The 13,270-nt window shown below is 37.2% G+C and overlaps 1 protein-coding gene across 3 annotated transcripts in view; it reads left to right on the top strand.

Moving 5' to 3' along the window:
• CHL1 (cell adhesion molecule L1 like) overlaps nt 1-13,270 on the top strand; it is a 229,538-nt gene that overhangs the window by 29,847 nt on the left and 186,421 nt on the right. For all 3 annotated transcript variants that reach the window (XM_013973659.2, XM_005695720.3, XM_005695721.3), the window contains exon 2: nt 10,221-10,294. The gene's annotated coding sequence lies outside the window, so the exon portion shown is untranslated. The remainder of the gene's footprint in view (nt 1-10,220; nt 10,295-13,270) is intronic.

Genomic DNA, 13,270 nt, shown 5'->3' with positions numbered 1-13,270 from the left:
CCCTTCATGCAGAATTATTTTGAGTTGGTCCCCATTAAAAGCATTTTGAGAGTTGCCATTGAATTTGCATAGTTTTTCTGCATTACAGTTAATTAGGATTACTATTTTATTATAGAAAATTAGTAGTTTGATAGTTCAAATATCATTTAAAGTGTATCAATAAATGATAGCGTATTTTAGTCTTTGAACATCTTATGACATCTCTGTAGCAGTTTTAGATTTTTTTTCAATTATTAGAATAATTTTTCCATGCTCTGCTACTTATTTATTTACATAGTTTTAGAAGTTAGGTCTTTGCCCTTTGACCTGTTTTGCAGAACAAAGTTTCCATTTGCCAATGAGTGTATACAAAATAAGATCATCATGTTAGACATTATCTCTGTTTTTTAATTGAAATATAACTTTACTTTCCTGCTTTATTGAGGTATAGTTGACAAACAAAAACTGTTTATATTTAAAGTGTACAACATATGGCTTAATATACATATATATTGTGAAGTGATTACATTGTTTTAGGCTTATCTCTTTTTTATCTCTTCTCTGTCTTTATCTTCAGCTTCCCCAGACTTCATATATCTTCCTGACTCTGCCCTGTTTCCTTAGACTACTTCTCAGCTGCCTCTTTTGCTTTCCCATACCCATCCTATGCCCTAAAACTGGAATGCAGTTTCTTTCTTTTCAGCTTGATAAATTGGACCATTTACTTACCTAGTTCAAATAACTATGCAGCCTTTGGGAGAAAAGTATTTTCATTTCTTATCATGTTTATTTTGATGCAAAAAATAATTTATGACTATTAAAAATATGTCTATTCAGTTGGATCATCTTTAATCTCTTCTTGCCCCTTCCCCCAACAAAGGCAATGCTCATAATGTGTTTTTTCCAATGTTGTTCCCCAGGTAGCTATAGATATAGATCAGTTTTTGATAAAACCGAGCTCAAACTCTATAAAATTTTGTTGGTTTCACCTAATGTTATGACATAAGAAGTTTCTCCAGCATTCAATATTCTTTGAAAATACATTTGAAAAATACATAAGCTAGATTTCCAGTTATGTGACTATTGGCCCAAGCATATGAACATAAGAGGATGTTAGGTTATTCAGTAAAGCAAAATGTTCTACACTTGATCTTAGCCAAAAGGCCGAGAAGCGATCAATAAAGCAAAATGTTCTTAATGTTATGTATAGCTAAACAGTTTATGGGTTTAGATATTAACTAGTATATATACATAGATGAGTATGCATATATTTGTGTGTATAGCTATATGACTATTTGAATATTGATATATATTTTAAAAGCAATTTTTATTTATCAATTTATTTTTTATTGTGCTCGGTCTTCGTTGCTGTGTGCAGACTTTCTCAAGTTGTGGCAAGTGGGGGCCATTCTTCGTTGTGGTGTGTGGGCTTCTCATTGCAGTGGCTTCTCCTGTTGTGGAGCGCAGACTCTAAGGTGCGTGGTCTTCAGTAGTTGCAGCCCATGGGCTCACTAGTTGTGGCTTGTGGGCCTTAGAGTATCGGCTCAAGAGCTGTGGTACATGGGCTTAGTTTCTTCACAACATGTGAAATCTTGCCAGACCAGAGATCAAACCCATGTGCCCTACATTGGCAGGTGAATTCTTACCCATTGTACCACCAGGGAAGTCCTTAAATATTGATATATTAATTTGGGAAAGGAATGCACTAAATGTTAATAAGTATTTATGTTTGATAGATGATATCTATTTTATATGTATGTATATATGCATATGGAGAAGGCAATGGCACCCCACTCCAGTACTCTTGCCTGGAAAATCCCATGGATGGAGGAGCCTGGTGGACTGCAGTCCATGGGGTCACTAAGAGTCGGACACGACTGAGCGACTTCACTTTCACTTTTCACTTTCATGCATTGGAGAAGAAAATGGCAACCCACTCCAGGGTTCTTGCCTGGAGAGTCCCAGGGACGGGGGAGCCTGGTGGGCTTCCGTCTGTGGGGTCGCACAGAGTTGAACACGACTGAAGCGACTTAGCATAGCATATATGCATATACACACATGTATATGTATATATGTATATGCACACACACACACACATTAATATTTTACCAAAAATCTCTACAGTGAACATTTATTACATTCATAATAAAGCAAAAAGCCCTACACAGTTATCCACTTAAACCAACTGTCATTTCCTACAAAGCCTTTCTAAAATGAAATTCCTGGATGAAAATGAGTTTTTCATGGATGGAGTAGTAAAACCACTTGAAAGTTCACTGGTTCACTGTGGTGGACTAAAATACATACCATACTGAAAATATCTGGGAAAGGTGGAGAGAGGATTGAATCTTCATCTTATTTCATAGGGGGTTAGAGAGTATAGCCTTGGGTATTCTTTGAGTAAGCTGAGAAGGAAGTGGACAGTCTGAGATTCACAAATCAGTGGTATGAGAACAGTGAAGGCCAGTCAAGGCTTGAAAGCCGCGTGAGCAAATACTCTGACCAAAGCAGCAGGTGGAGTGTGGCTCATGCAGGAAATTGGGAATAGCATCCTGGGATCGGATTTGTTTGGACAGGTTCCTTTTGCGGGGACATAGGGCTCCCATTCATGGGCGTGACTTAGCACAGTGCAAGACACAGACAAGTAGTAAATACATGAATGAATAAACAAAGACCCCTTGTACAATGCTTTGGGACAGAAAATCCTAATAATAGCTATGTTAACTTCCTGTCCTACCTAAATGTGCCTGAAAGACTCTCAAGCAGTTTTAATTCATTTTTCAGTGTGTCTTTTAATGGTTTGAAATTCCTTTCTTTAATCATGATTTGAAATGTTTGTGTCACTAAGCTTGCAGCTCTAAACAACAAGAGTCTGTTTTAAAAGCATTCTGATGCTGCAGTAATGTCTTTGGCAATATTAAAGCCTATCAAAATTACAAAGCTACATTCTGGAGAAACCGTTCTGTAAGAACCTACGAAGTATGTAAAATTTTTGTGCCTTAGTTCTTCATCTCTAGAATGAGGACCTTAAAAACAAAAAAAGTGTCTATCTCATAAAGTTGTAAGGATGAAATTAATTCATAAAATATGAAGTGGAACAGTGCCTGGTTTACAGCATGCCCCACGTAAGCATATCTTATTATCATCTCTAAATGGGCCTTACTCTTGCTATTCACTTGGTCAACTGATTTGCTCAGGGTTTTGTCAAAGGAGCTTTGCTTCTCTGATATCTGAGGTTGAGCTTCCCTGGTGGCTCAGACCATAAAGAATCAGCCTGCAGTGCAGGAGACCCAGGTTTCATCCCCGGGTCGGGAAGATGCCCTGGAGAAGGGAATGGCAACTCACTTCATTATTCTTGCTTGGAGAATCCCATGGACAGAGGAGCTTGGTGGGCAACAGTCCACGGGGTCGCACAGAGTTGGACACGGCTGAGAGACTGACACTTTTTATGTGAGGTTATTGTTACGTGCATTTTGGAGCATATATAACAGCAAAGTGCTCCTCAACCAGTTGTTTTCAGAATTGCTACTGCCAGTTTGTAATGGACATTCCTACTTCCTGGGAAGACAATCTCCAATTGCGTTAGAAAGTACTATAAAATCAGATCTAGATCCTCTTTGAGATCTAAAAGATGATTGATTTGATCTATTCTTAAAACGTTGACATTTTTGTTTATTGCTTTCAAAACCATTTTAAACATGTTTTCTATTAATATTTGCATGCATTTGACATATTGAGAAGATGGGGGAATGTGTCTGACCATCACACTCCAAGGTAATAAACAGAAGAACAACAGGTCCAGAAGAGAGACTCTGACCTCTGGGAGGTGGGACTTTTAATTCATATTATTTAGAAAAGCTCCAGCTCTTCCTCTGGTGTCATATGGGGCTTGGGTTCAAGGTTTGTGCTGTGACTACGGAATATAGTTGAATGTGGTTGTTTTGCCACGTTGGCGTTCATGGTTGGAAGAGCACAGAGGGAGTGATGAGGAATCTGTGCCTTATAGATGCACTCTGAGCCTCAGGTCATGCTCCTCCACCTCAGGATTCTGCTACAACAAAATGCCTTAGATGCTTGGCTATTGCTGCTTAGCTGGGAGTTTTATCAGTAAATGTTACCTTTTTGTATTTTTCCTACTGTTTAATAATGTTGATTCTCAGGTCATCAACAGAAGAAATCACAGCCACGTTTGATTGTAAAGAAGACAAGAGTTAAGTAGTTTCCTCAAGGTGACACAGCTCTTAAGTGGCAGACCTCATTCATTCAGACACATGTATTAATTACTTGCTGTGTGTTACCTACTGGCACTGAATCAAATGCCAAAGTACCTGAGTGTAATTGATATCATTGGTCAAATCCAGACCCTTCTAGATCAGCCATCTACAAGGGATTCTTGAGAGGGTTTATTGTTCTCCATGATGTTCTCAAAAATAGTGAGATATAAACCCTCCTTTCTGTGAATAAACTATGAGTGCACTTGCCCAAAATATGTCTTGACCTTTTTGGAAACTGTTTCTCTAACATACATGACCTGTCGTCTTAGTAGAATTCTACTGTGTATGAATTGCTTCTCAACTCATTTCTGAGGGATTGTCCCTCTTGCAAATTTTAATAATCCAGGATTGTAGAAAAGATATTATGTTGACTTTCCTGTATTCTCAAGGTTTTATGTAGTTTGATCTATATGTTCTGTGTATTCATCTTTACCTGCAAAACACTTTTTAGTTTTCCTCTTTATGAGTCTCATGATCTCAGCCTCTTCAACATTTTTATTATCCTTCTGTGTACCTCCTTCAGCTCCATTATTGGAGAAATTTTTTCTTGTAATCATTGACTTTTGAGGCAGAAAGAGTCTCCCAATCACTGTTGACACTGTCATGTTGTAGATGAAGATGATGAGCCTCAAAATGGTTAAGAAACTTTCTATTTATAGGCAATGCTAGTAACAGAGCTAGGAATAATATTTATTAGGTAGCTCTGGGATATTCTTTGCTGATTTCATTGTATTATGCTATTAACCTCTTTAAGAATGTATATCTCAAAATGTGGCAGAACATAGATAAATAATTACTATGGAGTCTTTTTATCAAACTCATGGCACTTGATGTGAATGATGTGGTAGGAAAAATAAGCTAGTAGAGAAAGTAGGCCTTGAAGAAACACTGGTTGCACATCTTGACTCTGCCACTCATTCTCATTGTGTGTTTGTACAGACTAACCTATATGAATTTGTTTCATCATCTATAAAATTATGGTCAATGGTACCTAACTTAGAGGGCACTCTGTTACATGAGATAATACATAAACTGCTTATCACAACATCCAGCACAAAGTATGTTGTCAACTGATATTAGAAAAAATTCACATATGATCCTTAGTAGGACATCAATAATTGGTTTTAGTAAACAAATACTAAAGCTAGTGGTCAAGAACAGGAACTCTTCTTTTTGAGTATTCTCTCAGAAGTGTTTGTAGGAAGAAATTCAACATTTCTATATTGCTTGTGTAAGGTTTTGCTTATAAAGAACTTCCGAAAGCAAACATTTACTGTTTGTTTTTATTTTCATTTTATTATGCATATTGAAGAAGTTCCATTGGGTGTTCATTTTTACTGTACCACCAACTACTGTCTATTTCCTAAATAATATTATATCACTTCCTTTTAAAAAGATACAATTACACAAAATTGAACCAAGCATCTTGGCATAGATTTTTGAGGGCATAGAACTCCATGATTTGAATCAAGAGCTCATTTATTCATGCCAAGTAAATGTCAATTGATAACAGAAAGATGCATTTTCAATCCCAGTGCCTGAAGAATATGGATCCAAATATTGACTAAAAGCTGAAGTGCTCTTAGTCTATTTTTTGTCACCAGATATTCTCCAGTGATTAAAGATTGAAATTAGGCACATTTTAAAAGGAAAAGGAACATCAACGACAGTTCCAAATGCATATACTGCCCCCCACACACATACACGCATACAAAGAATATGCGTTTTCATTCAGGGTATATTTACTAAGCAACCAGTTTCTGATAATTTGACAGCCAATACACTTGAGTATTAGGGAAGCAAAAATTAATAAAACAAGTGTTTTTCTTGGCCTTGAGGAACTCACAAACTTGTGAAAACACACACAAACACACACACACGTACAGAAATCCTCTTCTGTCTCATGAGAATGATGTATGTACCTGCCCACACAGGTAGCTTATAGAACAGTTGTCAAGGTTCCTATGCTGCCTCTTAAGATAACATGTGGTTTCCACCTGTTGACTGAGTTTGAGTTGGGGACACTGATTGGGTGTCCTTCCCGATTCCTTTACCTCTCTCCTGGTGATGGTGGAGAGCTAAGCTGCCCCTCTGGTCACTGAACATTTTCCAGGTCCAATCCCTGAGCTCAGTGTTTTGTCCATGTCAGTCCTATCCCTCAACACTGTACTGCAAGGTAGATACCTTTATCCTTTATTTGCCAACAGGACAGTTGGAGTTCTGAAAGTTCCTAGCCTAAGATCACACAGTAAGTGCACGCTCATCTTACTTTTTTTTCATAGTCACTTTACTTTTAGCTCCTCGGGCTCTTTTTCCTTATGCTCCTGTGTCCCTTTTGTCAGACACACTGGTTAATGTGCTCCCTGTTCTATCAGAGTGACATTCATACTTAGGACTGTTGGGTTAAAGAACTGAAGTAACACTAATTTTTGATACATGTAACTTTTATACATTCAATCACTAATTCTTCCAAAATTTACTTTTTAAGCTTCATTACATTGCCAATCAGTGGTACTGGGATTACAGCAACAATCAAGATTTGCCATTTTGGAACTCAAGATTCACTGTATTAAATATAGAGTAGAAGCTATCAGGAATATTTAGGGTAGCCATTGATCTGGTTCATTTTATCTAAAATGCAGCTTGAAATTTACATATGATTTGTTGTAAATTCAGTGGGTATGGAGAACTCACCTTAAAAATAACCTAGGATGGTGTCATGTAGAAGCATTGCATGTTATTAAGTAATCTTTTTCCTCCAGCATTGGAAGAAATCACTATTTCTTTTGCTGCATAACTATGGAGTCATATGTTTGCTTGTAAAGGCCGTATTGTGTGAAAAACACTATTTTCATAATCTAAATAACCTCAGGGCAGCCAAGTGTCCATATCAGGAAAGCATGTACACCTGAGTTCAGCTGATTCAGAGCTCCTGTTTGACACTTGTCATGGATTTGCTGTTCACCAGGTGGACCCTGGTCCACTTTTTTAAGTGCCTCTTACTTTGAGAAAGTTCTGTTTCTCCCTCCGGTGTTCTTTGTTATTTTTTCCACAAGTGAGTAGAGTTTAACTAGTTTGATTTGCATACACTATAGCTTCTTTGTCATCCTTTTTTTTTTTTTCTTTTTTTTGAGTAAAAGCGAACAACAAAGAAGGGCTCAAACGCCTGTATTGCTTTAATATGCTTCTAAATTCTTCAGATTCCCTTTCAGTATTCCTCATTCCTCCCCTGACATTTGGTAGGTGTGGTTATTCATATCTCATAAGTAGGAAAACAGGGATTTTGAAAAATAAAGGATCAACTTACCTCTAAGTGTGGAAAAGCAGACACTAGTATCTGTATCACTGGTGATAGGAGGAAGGGTAAAGGCTTTAAACAAACAAATTCAAAGATATCCTGCTAAATATAATAAAAGTAGGATGAGAAAGACGCCTTAGATTGCACAGTGTAGTGTGTGTGTGTGCGTGCGTGCCTGCTCAATCACTCAGTCATGTCCAGCTCTTTGTGACTCCAGGGACCGTAGCCCCCCTGGCTCCTCTTTCCATGGCATTTCCCAGGCAAGAATACTGGAATAGATTGCCATTTTCCTCTGCCAGGGGATCTTCCTGACCCAGGGATTGAACCCATGTCTCCTGTGTCTCCTGTATTGGTAGGCTGATTCTTTACCACTGAACCACCTGGGAAGCCCATGTATGTGCATACCCTTATAAAATAATATTTAAGCCTGTACCTCCCACCTGTGTATATCCCAAATTTGTACAGATTCATGGTCTGCTAATATTTACCATAAGGAAACAAAAAATCAGACAAATTTAAAAGAATTAGATACAATGAGATAAAGATAGCATATATGCTCATATTTTATTATCAGCATATATGTCTTAATATATGTATTTAATATGAATTATATGTATACATATGCATATATATGTTCTAATATTGTTGCATTCTAAAGAATTGTCTTCTCATGCCTTTTTGGAGATCATACACCCATAACGTGAAGGAATGAAAGGAGACCTAATAACACAGAAATAACCCTTTATATACACCAATACCAAACAGACACACACAACACACTCACACACAGTGATTGGATTAGCAGCACAGAACTTAAATCCATGATTAATGTGAGTGCCTTCTCAACCAAAGTTGAATGAAGCAGATGAGAGCTCAGCAGGCATATGCTGCTGCTGTGAGCATACAAATCAGTTTGATCAGTAGCTACAGTCTTCATGCCTAATGCCAAGACACTCTTGAAATTGCTAAGTGAAAGTGTGGATAACTTCAGCATGGTCACTGATCCCTATTGTCTTGGGAGTGACTCATGGAGATAAAAAGGTGAGTCCCTTTGGGAAGAGCTACCTACAGGAGCTGTACGAGATGGGTGGATTTTGAAGAGATGTCTTAAACAGACTTAATGTGGGAACCTGGCTGTAGAATATATCCAATTTATCACTGCTTGTATAAAGGATATCATCTAACTTTAGTCTCAGTAAACGAGCTAGGGCAATCAGCAAACCTCATTTGGAATCCATACATGAAACATTTCATTTTTTCTTTTCCCCACTAGGTGACTATGGAAACACAGAGCACGCTGAATACAACAATGATGGCCTGTTTTTATATTCCTGTATTTAGGGGAAAAGTTTCTATTAGCCTGTAGACCTCTATAAATACAGTTATACTCAAGCTATGTATACCATGAACTTACTGGTTAGGGGCCATGTTAAATGTTGTTTTGGGCTTTGTGAGCCATGCATAAATAGTTCTTTTTGTTATAATGAAAATTATAACAGTAACAGTGTAAGAAGTCAGCTGAAAGGAACTAAAATGAGGCCACTAAACAAAAGTATACAGGGCAGAGTCTGTGCAGTGTGTCACTTGGTCAGTTGGAAAGCAGTGAGGACTATTCTCATTCTTGCCAGGATGGAATTTTTCTTTTCAGTGTATTGGTGTCAGTTTTTCTCCGGAGGCATTGCAATCTGCTTATAGCATTTTGGCAACAGCTTTTGGAACAAGGCCAAAAAGATCGTCAAATAATGCACAGAAACGAAGTGTATTGCTTGGATATCTTAACCATCTTTCTTCTAAGGGCAAAAGATATTGTAGTTTTATAAACTCTAATTAGTAGTTTCCACCGGAATGAGTGAAAATTACTAAATGGAATTTAGCTCTTTAGAATGATGCTCATTAAATTAAGACAACTGGTATGACAAAAATCTTTGACTCATTTTGACCGTCCTTATGTTCAGCAGAAAAATCTTAGTTTTTCAAAGATATACTCTTGGGAAGGCATTTGGAAAAAGCTTATAAATAATCTTTTAGAGGTTGGGAGCCAATCCACAAATCATTCGGGAGTTAACAATAAAAAGAGTGTGTGTACTGGTTGAAACAGCTCCTTCATTTCACATGGTTTTTTAAAAGATGGGAGGATTGCTGGGAACACACCTGGGTGAGAGATGGCCTCTTGAACGGAAGGTTTATGTTAACTCTAATTCATAGAATACTGATCTCGGAGAGTGCTTCCTGATAGAGCTCTCATCGTTTCAGTCTGTACAGTTTTATACTGATAGATGGGTCACAGCCTCAGACAAAAGCAAGTGGCTATTGTGAAAAACAGTCCATGGAGGACTGCCAAGAAGAAATTCACGCAATTGTGGTCTGTTGCAAAATACTTGAGTTTGCGAAAGAAGACACATCAATAATTCTATCAATAAGAAGAGTAATTTTGTGGCTGGTTTTTCCATCTCTGTTTCGTTTATTCATAGATAGAAATCTGGAGACTGTATTTTATTCTCAGCAACAGAGCAATGCTGTTGTTTAGGTATCTGGGAATTTTTTCAAGAGTTAGTGAGGAAGAAAAAATAAATCACCTTCTTAAACATGGAAAAGGTAAAAAATTACTTAAAAATGGTTTCTTAGATGGGGATTATCTCTAAAATTACAACTTTCTAATCTATCTCTAGGTGCTGTAAACTACAATGACCCTGTGTTAATACCACAGACATCATAGTGGAACTGAAGGGAACTTAATTTACTGGTAAGAATATTGTCTTTAATCAGGTGCCTTATGCATTTTCAAAGCATCGGTCACACAGAGCTAGCCCCTTCGTAATCTGAAGGGCTTTCAGCTTTAGTAACTGTCCCTTGGATTTGGATCAGTGTGGAATCTGACCTGAGTCCTCCTCTGGAGCTTGTTCAAAGTCTTTGTGCAATACCAGGCTGAATTGTAACAAATTTCAAAGGGTTTGGAAGAGTGAGAAAAAGCCTTCTTTTAAGGGCCAGATACACATAACTCTGGTTATGGGGAGGTTACTTGCCTCTTTTAAACTTCCATTTCCTAGTTCATAAAATTAGAATAATAGTTGTAATTTCCTGTAGGTGTGGGTTAAATCAAATTATTTTGGTAATGCATATTAGCACTGTGTTGAGTCCATATGTTATTCAGTTAATTTTAACCCTTACTATCATTATAAGTTTTTAAAGACAAAGTGATTTGAGACAAAAATAGCATTTTTATTGAAGTATAGTCGATAAATAGCATTATGTAAATATAGTGATGATATAGTGATTCCCACTTTTTAAAGGTTATACAGGTTATATACATTTATAGTTATTATGAAGTACTTACGCTAGTCCCCGTGATTTATAATATATCCTTTTAGCTTATATACCTAATAGCTTGTTCATCTTAATCCTGTATTCCTTTATTGCCTCTGCCCCTATTTTCTCCCCACTGGTAACCACTAGTCTGTTCTCTGTATCTGTGAGTCTGCTCCTTTTTAATTGTTGTTGTATTCACTAGTTTGTTGTATGAGGAAAAAATGGTATTTTTTTCAATGAAGAATAATACTCTTTTTACTTTTTCAAGAGCACATTTTGTAACCAAGAGAATATGCACTCCTGTAGAATTATTTTTGGGTGCATGCAAAATGTTTCTACATGCTGGTTGTATATGGGGACCTTAGTAACTATAAGGAAGGCAGTGTGGAAAGAGACGGGACTCCTTGAGTTTTTGAGTCATTGCTCCTTACCTACTTCCTGGTAACCAGGAGGGGCCTTCTAAATGAATGCAGGGCTATTCCAAGAAGAGGTCTATGGGGAAGCTGTTTGTGTGGTTTGGATAGCCTGTGCCCTCTGTCTCATTCAGATGAGGGATTTTACCCCTCTACTGTAGTGTGTAGATCTTTGGAACTCTCTGCAGTCTTTCTAACTCCAGTGAATCTACTGGTCTATTAGAAGATTAAAAAGCATTTGAGATATATTCCTAGAGAAAACTCTTCTTGAAATCTGATGAAAAATCAAATCCTTTGTGATGAGTGGTTATTAGGAGTACATTTATTATGTTAAAACACTTTTATGATTTTATCCTAATGAATTTCTAGATCCTAAGAAACCTAGGTAAATCTTTTCAGAAATTAAAGGATGAAATACAATGTCTAGTGTATTAAATTTAAAAAAAAATGTTAGCATGCTGCCATGAGGAACCTTAACTGTGGTTGTGTCATGATGATATATTAATAATTGTGTCTTTTGACCTCATGGAAAAGGATGGCAACTTATAAAACAACTGCTCACTCATGACATACATTCTTAACTTCATTTTATTGTTATGTTTGTTTTCTTGTGTTCCTCTTGATGATCAATCAAATCATTATTTAATTCCACAAAATAAGTTCCCTTGCTGTCCATCCATTTTAGTGCTTGAGAAATTTAACTATGCAGCTTCCAGGAAGTGCTTAGGGAATTATAGTCCCTAAAGATACACACACAGACAGAAGCATGTACACACATATGCAAACATACTTTAGCGTTAATTTTCTTTTGAGAATCTTTGATTTAGAGAGCCTCTCACAATCTCCCAAGAATTAAAAATATGGGGTGAAATAATCCCCAAGATACTGATAGACTATAATATATGAATACTAATTTTGCTATTATATTATTCAACACTAAAATGTGTCTGAACTTGTTCACAGCACAGTCCACATGTTTTAAGTGTAAAAAAAAAATTGAGCGTGAGTTTGTGCATAGCACATTAACATAGTTTTATTTATATGTTTCAATCATTGCCAATCCTATATATAATTTATCCAGAGATGATACTATCTTTATATCTTAGCAGAAGGATTAAGTAGTTGAATGATAGTGTCTGTATTTTTGCAGAAGGTCACAGTAAAATATGTACTCTGATAAAATGATGTATCACATTGGGTCATGTGCTGAGACTGGTTGCTGGTGCTTATCTCTACACATGGCTCCTCCTACTGATTTATGAATTTGAGTGAATTTTTTTTTTTTATCGGACTCTAGGCTGCATGTCCTGAGAGGAAGTAAGACAGAGTAGTATATTCCTTTTGCATCTTAGTATCATGCTGTTACTACCTAAGAGAAGATTGATTATAGCCAACCTCCCTTGCTGGTCTGTAAAGCTGTCATGAAGGTATAGATGATGTTCCAGTGAAATCCATGCCTACTCTCAGAAAGCATTTCACATGCTCAGTTATATCAGGCCTTGACTCCCATACCCTGGGGAGGACAAGTTATATCCGTCCTTTCTGAAATATTCTCAATGCAGTGTGATGCATATACTCCTTTTGGTGGTTAATTTTAAATGTAAGTTTAACCAGGCTAAGGGATTCCCAGAGAGCTGATGAAACATTATTTCTAGGTTTGTCTGTGAGGGTGTTTCCAGAGGAGATTAGCGTTTGTGTTAGTAGACTGAATGAAGAAGACTGCCCTCACCAACTTGAGTGGGTATCATCCAGTTCACTGAGGGCGTGAATAAAACACAGACAGAGGAGGGTGGACTTGTTTTCTGTTCGAGCTGAGACACCCATCTTCTGCCCTCGGGCATCAGCATTCTTGGTTCTTGGGCCTTTGAAAAGAATAATAGTGAAGTCGCTCAGTTGTGTCTGACTCTTTGCGACCTCATGGACTATAGCCCAACAGGCTCCTCCATCCGTGGAATTTTCCAGGCAAGAGTACTGGAGTGGATTGCCATTTCCTTCTCCAG

Source organism: Capra hircus, chromosome 22, assembly GCF_001704415.2.
Source record: "Capra hircus breed San Clemente chromosome 22, ASM170441v1, whole genome shotgun sequence".
In the NCBI taxonomy this organism is placed as follows: Eukaryota; Metazoa; Chordata; class Mammalia; order Artiodactyla; family Bovidae; genus Capra; species Capra hircus.
The sequence above is the reverse complement of the archived record's forward strand: the minus strand, read 5'-3'. Positions and strand labels throughout refer to the sequence as shown.